Source organism: Triticum dicoccoides, chromosome 2A, assembly GCF_002162155.2.
Source record: "Triticum dicoccoides isolate Atlit2015 ecotype Zavitan chromosome 2A, WEW_v2.0, whole genome shotgun sequence".
In the NCBI taxonomy this organism is placed as follows: domain Eukaryota; kingdom Viridiplantae; phylum Streptophyta; class Magnoliopsida; order Poales; family Poaceae; genus Triticum; species Triticum dicoccoides.
This window is the reverse complement of record NC_041382.1, coordinates 640,787,768-640,799,960: the sequence shown is the minus strand read 5'-3', so window position 1 is coordinate 640,799,960 and position 12,193 is coordinate 640,787,768.

Below are 12,193 nucleotides of genomic sequence, written 5' to 3'. Positions count from 1 at the left end.
TGGGTGGAGGGGTATATATAGCCTCCACACAAAATCTAATAATTAAACACAATTTACCAAACTCAGTGGGACCGAATCAGAAAACTTGGTCAGACCGATTTAGTTCAAAATGTGACCATTAGGAATTTCGGTGGGACCGATGTGCTAGGTTTAGGGTAATACCTAGTCTCGGTTTGACCAATTACGCAAACTTGGTGAGACCGATTTTGGTAATAAGAAAAACAGAGAGTTGGTCAAGCAAACTCGGTGGGACCGATTGCATATCTCGGTGGGACCAAAATTATTGCAATAGGTAACAGAGAGTTTGGAAGCCCATCTCGGTAAGACCGAGATCCCATCAGTTAGACCGAATTGATTAGGGTTTGTGGCAGTGGCTGTGTCAAGTGAACTCGGTGGCGCCGGATTGAAAATTTTGGTGGGGTCGAGTTTGACTTTTGGTTTGGGACATATGTGGATATAGGAAAGTGGTTGAGGGTTTTTGAGCATATCACTAAGCATTTTGAGCTAGCAAGCCATTAAGCAACACCTCATCCCCTTTTAATAGTATTGGCTTTTCTATGGACTCAATGTGATCTTGGATCACTAAAAGTAAAATGCAGAGTGTTGAGCTTTTTGAGCTTGAACCAATCCTTTGTCCTTAGCATCTTGAAAGGGTTCCATATCCTCTTGTCCACGCTACTCCATATGTTGAAATTGTGTGAAATATACTAGATGAAAACATTAGTCCAACAAGAGATATGTTGTCATTAATTACCAAAACCACCCAGGGAGCACTTGTCCTTTCAAATAGTTGCAAAAGCAATAGTTGGCGAGACGACCATGTGATGACACGTTGATAAAGATCAAGATGATGGAGATCATGGTGTCATGCCGGTGATGATAGAGATCATGACGGTACTTTGGAGATGGAGATCAAAGGCACAAGATGATGATGGCCATATCATGTCACATATTTTGATGGCGTGTGATGTTTATCTTTTATGTATCTTATTTTGCTTAGTACGGCGGTAGCATTATGAGATGATCCCTTACTAAAATTTCAAAATATAAGTGTTCTCCCTGAGTATGCACCGTTGCGACAGTTCTTCATGCTGAGACACCACGTGATGATCGGGTGTGATAAGCTCTACGTTCACATACAACTGGTGCAAGCTAGTTTTGCACATGCAGAATACTCGGGTTAAACTTAACGAGCCTAGCATATGCAGATATGGCCTCGGAACACTGAGACCGAAAGGTCGAGCGTGAATCATATAGTAGATATGATCAACATAGTGATGTTCACCATTGAAAACTACTCCATCTCATGTGATGATCGGACATGGTTTAGTTGATTTGCATCACGTGATCATTTATATGACTAGAGGGATGTCTATCTAAGTGGGGGTTCTTAAGTAATATGATTAATTGAAATTTAATTTATCATGAACTTAGTCCTGATAGTATTTGCATATCTATGTTGTAGATCAATTGCTCGCGTATAGCTTCCCTGTTTATTTTTTATATGTTCCTAGAGAAAACTAAGTTGAAAGTGAAGGAAATATGCCCTAGAGGCAATAATAAAGTTGTTATTTATATTTCCTTATATCATGATAAATGTTTATTATTCATGCTAGAATTGTATTAACCAGAAACTTAGTACATGTGTGAATACATAGACAAACAGAGTGTCACTAGTTTGCCTCTACTTGACTAGCCCATTGAATCAATGATGGTTATGTTTCCTAACCATAGACATGAGTTATCAATTGATTAACGAGATCACATCATTAGAGAATGATTTGATTGACTTGACCCATCCGTTAGCTTAGCACGATGATCGTTTAGTTTGTTGCTTTTGCTTTCTCCATAACTATACATGTTCCTATGACTATGAGATCATGCAACTCCCGAATACCGAAAGAACACTTTGTGTGCTACCAAACGTCACAACGTAACTGGGTGATTATAAAGGTGCTCTACAGGTGTCTCCGATGGTGTTTGTTGAGTTGGCATGGATCGAGATTAGGATTTGTCACTCCGATTGTCGGAGAGGTATCTCTGGGCCCTCTCGGTAATGCACATCACTATAAGCCTTGCAAGCAATGCGACTAGTCAGTTAGTTACGGGATGTTGCATTATGGAACGAGTAAAGAGACTTGCAGGTAACAAGATTGAACTAGGTATTGAGGTACCGACGATCGAATCTCGGGCAAGTAACATACCAATGAAAAAGGGAACAACGTATACCGTTATGCGGTTTGACCAATAAAGATCTTCATAGAATATGTAGGAACCAATATGAGCATCTAGGTTCCGCTATTGGTTATTGACCGGAGATGAGTCTCGGTCATGTCTACATAGTTCTCGAACCCGTAGGGTCCGCACGCTTAATGTTTGGTGACGATCGGTATTACGAGTTTATGTGTTTTGATGTACCGAAGGTAGTTCCGAGTCCCGAATTTGATCACGGACATGACGAGGAGTCTCGAAATGGTCGAGACATAAAGATCAATATATTGGAAGCCTATATTTGTACACCGAAATGGTTCCGAGTGGTTCGGGCATTTTTCCGGAGTACCGGGAGGTTACCGGAACCCCCAGGGAGTATATGGGCCTTAGTGGAATAGAGGAGAGGGAAGGGAAAGGAGGGCGGCGCGCCCCCCAAACCCATTCCAAATTGGGAGGGGGGACAGCCCCCCTTTCCTTCATCCCTCTCTCCTCCTCCCTTCCTCTCCTACTCCTACTTGGAGGGGCTCCTACTTCTACTAGGAAAGGGGGGAATCTTACTCCCGGAGGGAGTAGGACTCCCCCAGGGCGCGCCATAGTGAGGGCCGGCCCTCCCCCTCCTCCACTCCTTTATATACGGGAAGGGGGGCACCCCATGGACACACAAGTTGATCATTGATCTTTTAGCCGTGTGCGGTTCCCCCTCCACCATAATCCACCTCGATTTATATCGTAGCGGTGCTTAGGCGAAGCCCTGTTCCGGTAGCATCATCATCACCATCATCACACTGTCGTGCTGACGAAACTCTCCCTCGAAGCTCTACTGGATCATGACTTCGTGGGACGTCACGGAGCTGAACGTGTGTAGATCGCGGAGGTGTCGTATGTTCGGTACTAGGGATCGATCGATCGTGTAGACGTACGACTACATCAACCGCGTTGTCATAACGCTTCCACTTACGGTCTACGAGGGTATGTGGACGACACTCTTCCCTCTCGTTGCTATGCATCACCATGATCTTGCGTGTGCGTAGGATTTTTTTTGAAATTACTGCGTTCCCCAACAGTGGCATCCGAGCCAAGTTTATGCGTAGATGTTATATGCACGAGTAGAACACAAAGGAGTTGTGGGCGTGGGTATATACATATTGCTTACCGTCACTAGTTGATTCTTGATTCAGCGCCATTGTTGGATTAAGCAGCCCAGACCGACATTACGCGTACGCTTACGCGAGACTGGTTCTACTGACGTGCTTCGCACAGAGGTGGCTAGTGGGTTTCTATTAGTCCAGTTTTAGTTGAATCGGATTCAATGAACAGGGTTCTTTCTGAAGATCAAAAAGCAATCACTATACCGCGTTGTGGTTTTTGATGTGTAGGTAAGAACAGTTCTTGCTCAGCCCGTAGCAGCCATATAAAACTTGCAACAACAAAGTAGAGGACGTCTAACTTGTTTTTGCAGGGCATGTTGGGATGTGATATGGTTAAGACATGATGCTAAATTTTATTGTATGAGATGATCATATTTTGTAACACAGTTATCGACAACAGGCAGGAGCCATATAGTTGTCGCTTTATTGTATGAAATGCAATCGCCATGTAATTGCTTTACTTTATCACTAAGCGGTAGCGATAGTCGTGGAGGCAATAGTTGGCACGATGACAACGATGCTTCAATGGAGATCAAGGTGTCAAGCCGGTGACGATGGTGATCATGACGGTGCTTTGGAGTTGGAGATCACAGGCACAAGATGATGATGGCCATATCAAATCACTTATATTGATTGCATGTGATGTTTATCCTTTATGCATCTTATTTTGCTTAGTTCGACGGTAGCATTATAAGATGATCTCTCACTAAATTTCAAGGTATAAGTGTTCTCCCTAAGTATGCACCGTTGCTACAGTTCATCGTGCTAAGACACCACGTGCTGATCGGGTGTGATAACCTCTACGTTCACATACAACGGGTGCAAGCCAGTTTTGCACACGCGGAATACTCAGGTTAAACTTGACGAGCCTAGCATATGCAGATATGGCATTGGAACACTGGAGACCGAAAGGTCGAGCATGAATCATATAGTAGATATGATCAACATAGTGATGTTCACCATTGAAAACTACTCCATCTCACGTGATGATCGGACATGGTTTAGTTAATATGGATCACGTGATCACGTAGATGATTAGAGAGATGTCTATCTAAGTGGGAGTTCTTAAGTAATTTGATTAATTGAACTTTAATTTATCATAAACTTAGTACCTGATAGTATTTTGCATGTCTATGTTGTTGTAGATAGATGGCCCGTGTTGTTGTTCCGTTGAATTTTAATGCGTTCTTAGAGAAAGCTAAGTTGAAAGATGACGGTAGCAATTACACGTACTGGGTCCGTAACTTGAGGATTATCCTCATTGCTGCATGGAAGAATTACGTCCTGGAAGCACCGCTAGGTGACAAACCCGCTGCAGGTGCAACGCCAGATGTTATGAACACCTGGCAGAACAAAGCTGATGACTACTCGATAGTTCAGTGTGCCATGCTTTATAGCTTAGAACCGGGACTTCAACGATGTTTTGAACGTCATGGAGCATATGAGATGTTCCAGGAGTTGAAGTTAATATTTCAAGCAAATGCCCGGATTGAGAGATATGAAGTCTCCAATAAGTTCTACAGCTGCAAGATGGAGGAGAATAGTTCTGTCAGTGAACATATACTCAGAATGTCTAGGTACCACAACCACTTGACTCAACTGGGAGTTAATCTCCTGATGATAGTGTCATTGATAGAGTTCTTCAATCACTGCCACCAAGCTACAAGAGCTTCATGATGAACTATAATATGCAAGGGATGTATAATATGATTCCTGAACTCTTCGCAATGCTAATGGCTGCAGAGGTAGACATCAAGAAGGAGCATCAAGTGTTGATGGTCAACAAGACCACCCGTTTCAAGAAAAAGGGCAAAGGGAAGAAGGGGAACTTCAAGAAGAACAACAAGCCAGTTGCTGCCCAAGTGAAGAAACCCAAGTCTGGACCTAAGCCTGAGACTGAGTACTTCTAATACAAAGGAACTGGTCACTGGAAGCGGAACTGCCCCAAGTATTTGGCGGGGAAGAAGGATGGCAAAGTGAAAGGTATATTTGATATACATGTTATTGATGTGTACCTTACTAATGCTCGTAGTAGTGCCTGGGTATTTGATACTGGTTCAGTTGCTAACATTTGCAACTCGAAATAGGAGCTACGGATTAAGCAAAGATTAGCTAAGGACGAGGTGATGATGCGTGTGGGAAATGGTTCCAAAGTCGATGTGATCGCCGTCGGCACGCTACCTCTACATCTACAATCGGGATTAGTTTTAGACCTGAATAATTGTTATTTGGTGCCAGCATTGAGCATGAACATTATATCTGGATCTTGTTTGATGCGAGACAGTTATTCATTTAAATCAGAGAATAATGGTTGTTCTATTTATATGAATAATATCTTTTATGGTCATGCACCCTTGATGAGTGGTCTGTTTTTACTAAATCTTGATAGTAGTAATACACATGTTCATAGTATTGAAGCCAAAAGATGCAGAGTTGATAATGATAGTGCAACTTATTTGTGGCACTGCCATTTAGGTCATATTGGTGTAAAGCGCATGAAGAAACTCCATTCTGATGGACTTTTGGAATCACTTGGTACTTGCGAACCATGCCTCATGGGCAAGATGACTAAAACTCCGTTCTCTGGAACAATGGAGCGAGCAACAGAGTTATTGGAAATCATACATACTGATGTATGTGGTCCAATGAACATTGAAGCTCACGGCGGATATCGTTATTTTCTCACCTTCACAGATGATTTAAGCAGATATGGGTATATCTACTTAATAAAACATAAGTCTGAAACATTTGAAAAGTTCAAAGAATTTTAGAGTGAAGTGGAAAATCATCATAACAAGAAAATCAAGTTTCTGCGATCTGATCGTGGAGGTGAATATTTGAGTTATGAGTTTGGACTTCATTTGAAACAATGCGGAATAGTTTCGCAACTCACGCCACCTGGAACACCACAGCGTAATGGTGTGTCCGAACATCGTAATCGTACTTTACTAGATATGGTGCGATCTATGATGTCTCTCGCTGATTTACCACTATCGTTTTGGGATTATGCTTTAGAGACAGCTGCATTCACATTAAATAGGGCACCATCTAAATCCGTTGAGACGACACCTTATGAACTGTGGTTTTGCAAGAAACCCAAGTTGACATTTCTTAAAGTTTGGGGCTGCGATGCTTATGTGAAAAAGCTTCAACCTGATAAGCTCGAGCCCAAATCGGAGAAATGTGTCTACATAGGATACCCAAAGGAAACTGTTGGGTACACCTTCTATCACAGATCCGAAGGCAAGATATTCATTGCTAAGAATGGATCCTTTCTAGAGACGGAGAAGTGAGTGGGCGGAAAGTAGAACTTGATGAGGTAATTGTACCTTCTCCCTTATTGGAAAGTAGTTCATCATAGAAATCTGTTCCAGTGATTCCTACACCAGTAAGTGAGGAAGCTAATGATGATGATCATGAAACTTCTAATGAAGTTACTACCGAACCTCGTAGGTCTACCAGAGTAAGATCCGCACCAGAGTGGTACGGTAATCCTATTCTGGAAGTCATGTTACTTTACCATGATGAACCTACCGAACTATGAGGAAGTGATGATGAGCCTAGATTTCACAAAATGGCTTGAGGCCATGAAATCTGAGATGGGATCCATGTATGAGAACAAAGTGTGGACTTTGGTTGACTTTCCCGATGATAGGAAGGCCATAGAAAATAAATGGATCTTCAAGAAGAAGACTGACGCTGACGGTAATTTTACTGTCTACAAAGCTCGACTTGTTGCAAAAGGTTTTCGACAAGTTCAAGGAGTTGACTACAATGAGACCTTCTCACCTGTAGCGATGCTTAAGTCCGTCCAAATCATGTTAGCAATTGCCGCATTTTATGATTATGAAATTTGGCAAATGGATGTCAAAAACTGCATTCCATAATGGATACCTTAAAGAAGAGTTGTATATGATGCAACCAGAAGGTTTTGTCGATCCAAAGGGTGCTAACAAAGTGTGCAAGCTCCAACGATCCATTTATGGACTGGTGCAAGCCTCTCGGAGTTGGAATATATGCTTTGATAGTGTGATCAAAGCATATGGTTTTATATAGACTTTTGGAGAAGCCTGTATTTACAAGAAAGTGAGTGGGAGCTCCGTAGCAATTATGATATTATATGTAGATGATGTATTATTAATCGGAAATGATACTAAATTTCTGAATAGCATAAAAGGATACTTGAATAACAATTTTTCAATGAAAGACCTCGGTGAAGCTGCTTATATATTGGGCATCAAGATCTATAGAGATAGATCAAGACGCTTAATTGGACTTTCACAAAGCACGTACCTTGATAAAGTTTTGAAGAAGTTCAAAATGGATTAGGCAAAGAAAGGGTTCTTGCCTGTATTACAAGGTGTGAAGTTGAGTCAGACTCAATGACCGACCACTGCAGAAGATAGAGAGAAAATGGAAGGTGTTCCCTATGCTTCAGCCATAGGCTCTATCTTGTATGCAATGCTGTGTATCAGACCTGATGTGTGCCTTGCTATAAGTTTAGCAGGGAGGTACCAAAGTAATCTAGGAGTGGACCACTGGACAGTGGTCAAGAATATCCTGAAATACCTAAAAAGAACTAAGGATATGGTTCTCGTATATGGAGGTGACAAAGAGCTCGTCGTAAACGGTTACGTTGATGCAAGCTTTGACACTGGTCCGGATGACTCTAAGTCACAAACCGGATACGTGTTTTTATTAAATGGTGGAGCTGTCAGTTGGTGCAGTTCCAAGCAGAGTGTCGTGGCGGGATCTACGTGTGAAGCGGAATACATAGCTTCTTCAGAAGCTGCAAATGAAGGAGTCTGGATGAAGGAGTTCATATCCGATCTAGGTGTCATACCTAGTGCATCCGGTCCAATGAAAATCTTTTGTGACAATACTGGTGCAATTGCCTTGGCAAATGAATCCAGATTTCACAAGAGAACCAAGCACATCAAGAGACGCTTCAATTCCATCCACGATCAAGTCAAGGAGGGAGACATAGAGATTTGCAAGATACATACGAATCTGAATGTTGCAGACCCGTTGACAAAGCCTCTCTCACGAGCAAAACTTCATCAGCACCAAGACTCCATGGGTGTTAGAATCATTACAATGTAATCTAGATTATTGACTCTAGTGCAAGTGGGAGACTGGAGGAGATATGCCCTAGAGGCAATAATAAAGTTGTTATTTATATTTCCTTATATCATGATAAATGTTTATTATTCATGCTAGAATTGTATTAACCGGAAACTTAGTAGATGTGTGAATACATAGACAAACAGAGTGTCACTAGTTTGCCTCTACTTGACTAGCCCATTGAATTAATGATGGTTATGTTTCCTAACCATAGACATGAGTTGTCAATTGATTAACGGTATCACATCATTAGAGAATGATGTGATTGACTTCACCCATCCATTAGCTTAGCACGATGATCATTTAGTTTGTTGCTTTTGCTTTCTCCATAACTATACATGTTCCTATGACTATGAGATCATGCAACTCCTGAATACCGGAAGAACACTTTGTGTGCTACCAAACGTGACAACGTAACTGGGTGATTATAAAGGTGCTCTACAGGTGTCTCCGATGGTGTTTGTTGAATTGGCATGGATCGAGATTAGGATTTGTCACTCCGATTGTCGCAGAGGTATCTCTGGGCTCTCTCGATAATGCAAATCACTATAAGCCTTGCAAGCAATGTGACTAATGAGTTAGTTATAGGATGTTGCATTACGGAACGAGTAAAGAGACTTGCCGCTAACGAGATTGAACTAGGTATTGAGGTATCGACGATCGAATCTCGGGCAAGTAACATACCGATGACAAAGGGAACAATGTATACCGTTATGCGGTTTGACCGATAAAGATCTTCGTAGAATATGTAGGAACCAATATGAGCATCCTGGTTCCGCTATTGGTTATTGACCGAAGATGAGTCTCAGTCATGTCTACATAGTTCTCGAACCCGTAGGGTCCGCATGCTTAACGTTCGGTGACGATCGGTATTACGAGTTTATGAGTTTTGATGTACCAAAGGTAGTTCGGAGTCCCGTATTTCACGGACATGGTGAGGAGTCTCAAAATGGTCGAGACGTAAAGATCGATATATTGGAATCCTATATTTGGACATCGGAATGGTTCCGAGTGGTTCGGGCATTTTTCCGAAGTACCGGGAGGTTACCGGAACCCCCCGGGGAGTATATGGGCCTTATTGGGCCTTAATGGAATAGAGGAGAGGGAAGGGAAAGGAGGGAGGCGTGCCCCCAAGCCCAATCCGAATTGGGAGGGGGGGGTCTGCCTCCTTTCCTTCCTCCCTCTCTCCTCCTTCCTTCCCCTCCTACTCCTACTTGGAGGGGCTCCTACTTCTACTAAGAAAGGGGGGAATCCTAGTCCCGGAGGGAGTAGGACTCCCCCAGGGCACGCCATAGAGAGGGCCGGCCCTCCCCTCCTCCACTCCTTTATATACGGGGGAGGGGGGCACCCCATGGACACACAAGTTGATCATTGATCTTTTAGCCATGTGCGGTGCCCCCCTCCACCATAATCCACCTCGGTTTATATCGTAGCGGTGCTTAGGCGAAGCCCTGTTCCGGTAGCATCGTCATCATCGTCATCACGCCGTCGTCCTGACGAAACTCTCCCGCGAAGCTCTACAGGATCGTGAGTTCGTGGGACATCACCAATCTGAACGTGTGCAGATCGCGGAGGTGCCGTACGTTCGGTACTAGGGATCGGTCAATCATGAAGACATACGACTACATCAACCGCATTGTCATAACGCTTCCGCTTACGGTCTACGAGGGTATGTGGACGACACTCTTCCCTCTCATTGCTATGCATCACCATGATCTTGCATGTGTGTAGGATTTTTTTTTGAAATTACTACGTTCCCCAACAGAAAGATGATAGTAGCAATGATGCGGACTAGGTCCGTGATCTGAGGATTATCCTCATTGCTGCACAGAAGAATTATGTCCTTGGTGCACCGCTAGGTGACGGACCTATTGCAGGAGCAGATGTAGACGTTATCAACGTTTGGCAAAGCTCGGTATGATGACTACTTGATAGTTTAGTGCACCATGCTTTACGACTTAGAACCGGGACTTCAAAAACGTCTTAAACGCCACAGAGCATATAAAGAAGTTCCAAGAGCTGAAATTTGTATTTCAGACTCATGCCCGAGTCGAGAGGTATGAGACCTCTGACAAGTATTTTGCCTACAAGATGGAGGAGAATAGCTCAACCAGTGAGCATGTGCTCGGAATGTCTGAGTACTACAATCGCTTGAATCAAGTGGGAGTTAATTTTCTAGATAAGATAGTGATTGACAAAGTTCTCTAGTCACTATCACCAAGTTACTAGAACTTCATGACGAACTATAAAATGTAAGGGATGACGAAAACAATTCCTGAGCTCTTCGCGATGCTGAAATCAGTGAAGGTAGAAATCAAGAAAAGCATCAAGTGTTGATGGTTGAAAAGACCACTAGTTTCAAGTAAAATGGCAAGGGAAAGAAAGGGAACTTCAATAAGAATGGCAAGCAAGTAGCCACTCCCATGAAGAAGCCCAAAGCTAGACCCAAGCCTGAAACTGAGTGCTTCTACTGCAAAGGAAATGGTCACTGGAAGTGGAACTGCCCTAGATACTTGGCGGATAAGAAGGATGGCAAAGTGAACAAATATATATTTGATATACATGTTATTGATGTGTACTTTACTAGTGTTTATAGCAACCCCTCAGTATTTGATACTGGTTCAGTTGCTAAGAGTAGTAACTTGAAACGAGAGTTGCAAAATAAACAGAGACTAGTTAAGGGCGAGGTGATGATGTAAGTTGGAAGTGATTCCAAGGTTGAGAATATCACCATCGCACTCTCCCTTTACCTTCGGGATTGATGTTGAACCTAAAATAAATGTTATTTGGTGTTTGCGTTGAGCATAAATATGATTGGATCATGTTTATTGCAATACGGTTATTCATTTAAGTCAAAGAATAATTGTTGTTCTATTTACATGAATAAAACCTTCTATGGTCATACACTCAATATAAATGGTTTATTGAATCTCGACCGTAGTGATACACATATTCATAATATTGAAGCCAAAAGATGCAAAGTTAATAATGATAGTGCAACTTATATGTGGCACTGCCGTTTAGGTCATATTGGTGTAAAGCGCAAGAAGAAACTCCATGCTGATGGACTTTTGGAATCACTTGATTATGAATCACTTGATGCTTGCGAACCATGCCTCATAGGTAAGATGACTAAAGACTTCATTCTCCAGAACAATGGAGCGAGCCACTAAATTATTGGAAATAATACATACTGATGTATGCAGTCCGATGAGTGTTGATGCTCGTGGCGGGTATCGTTATTTTCTGAACTTCACAGATGATTTGAGCAGATATGGGTATATCTACTTGATGAAACATAAGTCTGAAACATTTGAAAAGTTCAGAGAATTTCAGAGTGAAGTGGAAAATCATCGTAACAAAAAAATAAAGTTTCTACAATCTGATCATGGAGGTGAATATTTGAGTTACGACTTTGGTCTTCATTTGAAACAATGCGGAATAGTTTTGCAACTCACGCCACCCAAAACACCACAGCATAATGGTGTGTTCGAACATCTTAACCGTACTTTATTAGATATGGTGAGATTTATGATGTCTCTTACCGATTTACCACTATTGTTTTGGGGTTATGCATTAGAGATAGCTGCATTCACATTAAATAATGCACCATCTAAATCTGTTGTGACGACACCATATGAACTATGGTTTAGCAAGAAACCTAAGCTGTCGTTTCTTAAAGTTTGGGGCTATGATGCTTATGTGAAAAA